The following is a 2,336-nucleotide window of genomic DNA, read 5'->3' on the forward strand; positions in this document are numbered from 1 at the left end:
AAAAAAAAAAAAAAAAGAAAAGGAAACAAATCCATTGTTCCCAATCCCAGATGTAACCACATTTTCTAACAGGGGTGGTATTTTGGTCTTCCATCTCCCATCTGTCTTATTTTTTCTCAATTGATTCTGAAATTGGGAAAAATCAGGGTATTCCCTGGTTCCCTCGGACTTCTTACACCTTTCAGTTGCCAAAACCTGTGGTCCCTGCTCAGTCCTTACTGTAACCTAATGGTTGCCCTGGACAAAGTGACCACTTCCTCAGTCTTCCACACTCTCCCTCCATGGCCACTGCTTGTCCTCCTGGCAGGACTGCTCTCCCTGACCTCTATGTGTCGGAACGCACCAAGCTCCAAGATCTATCCTTGGTTCCTGTCAGCTACACACACTCTCCAAGTCTCCTTCCCTGCCTGAGCCTCGATCTGCTGTCTTCATCCTGACAACTCCCAAATGTGTGTTTCCGGCCCCAACCACTCCCCTTGAATCCCGCTAGTCCAGCCAGCTGTTTTGTTGACTACACACTTGGGTGCATGTGTTGGCATCTGAAAGTGAACATGACTCAAATCAAATTATTTTTATGTATTTTTTTTGAGACGGAGTTTCGCTCTTTGCTGCCCAGGCTGGAGTGCAGTGGCATGACCTCAGCTCACTGCAACCTCTGCCTCCTGGGTCCAAGTGGTTCTCCTGTTTCAGCCTCCCAAATAGCTGGGATTACAGGCGCCCGCCACCACGCTCGGCTAATTTTGTATTTTTTGTGGAGACAGGGTTTCACCATGTTGGCCAGGCTGGTCTTGAATCCCTGACCTCAGGTGGTCTGCCTGCCTCGGCCTCCCAAAATGCTATTTTTTTTAACAGGGTTTCACTCTGTTGACCAGGCTGCAGTGCAGTGGCAAGATCACAGCTCACTGTGGCTTCCAACTCCTGGGCTCAAGCGATCCTTCTGCCTCAGCCTCCTGGGTATCTGGGACTAGTGGCGTGCACCATCATGCCCAGCTAATTTTTAATTGTTTGTAGAGATGGGGTCTCGCTACGTTGCCCAGGCTGGTCTCGAAGTCTTGGCCTCCCAACGTGCTGGAATTACAGGCATACCATTCTCAGCTTTTGTTCTATCAATTGTCTTCACCTTAGGAAACTGCAATGCTGTTCCTTTCACTCAGGCACTTACCCTTTTAGTTACTTTCTTTCCAACTCTGCATGAAGTCTCTCAGAGAACTGTTAGTTCTAACTTCAAAATGTACCCTGAATCTGCCCCATTTCATCCTACCTATACTGCTACTACCTTAGTCTAAGCCACCGTCTCCTCCCCTGGAATGTTGGGGTAACAATCTTATTTTGTCCCTTTTTTCTACTTGTCCCTGCCTGAGTACAAAGACTGTTTTCCACTCAGCAGTCAGAATGGTCTTTTAAAAATGTAAATAAACCCCTGTGACTTCTCTGCTCCAAAGCCTTCAATGGCTTCCCATTCACTCTAATGAAATTCCAAGTCCTCACCTCAGCCCTAAATACCCTGGTCCCTGGCTACTTTCTGATGTCTTCTATTGTGCTCCCAGTCCCTGACTCCATACCAGTGACCTTGCTATTTCTGGAACCTACTGAGGACACTGATGCCTCAAGGGATTCATTTCTCTACTTGGAGACCTCTTTGCCCAGGGGTTTGCATGGTTTACCTTATCCTTTAATTCCAGAGTCTGCTCCAGTGTGATCTCCTGAGAGGCCTTCCCTGACTGTGCCATCTAAACACATCCCTCCTTCCCATCCCTCTTTCATCCTTTTATTTAGCTGCTTTCCTCCAAAATACTTACAACTGATGTTGTTAATTTGTTTAAACAATGTCTTCCCCACTGGAATGGGAGGGCACAAGTGCGTGGGCTTGCTTTGTTTGCTGCTGAATTACTGCACCCAGCAGCACACCAGGCACAGGGTGGGTACTCAAAATATCTGTTGGAACAAATCATTGCTTTTAACCTGAGGGCTGCTCCTCCCTCCCTCCTTCTTCCCCAAACACCCAGGACAGCGGCCCCTGCTCATGCTCTGCTCATGATGAAAGCTTGTTAAATTAAATTGACATGTTGGAATTTTAAAATCCTCATTTACCCTTTCCCATCCCAAAAAAACAACATGGCCAGGTGCAGTGTAATCACACCTATAATCCCAGCACTTTGGGAGACCGAGGTGGGCGGATCACCTGAGGTCAGGAGGTGGAGACCAGTCTGGCCAACATGCTGAAACCCCGTCTCTACTAAAAATATTTTTTAAAAAATTAGCCAGGTGTGGTAGCAGCCGCCTGTAATTGCAACTACTTGGGAGGCTGAGGAAAGAGAATTGCTTGAACTGGGGAG

Source organism: Mandrillus leucophaeus, unplaced genomic scaffold (assembly GCF_000951045.1).
Source record: "Mandrillus leucophaeus isolate KB7577 unplaced genomic scaffold, Mleu.le_1.0 Scaffold52, whole genome shotgun sequence".
Taxonomy (NCBI): Eukaryota; Metazoa; Chordata; class Mammalia; order Primates; family Cercopithecidae; genus Mandrillus; species Mandrillus leucophaeus.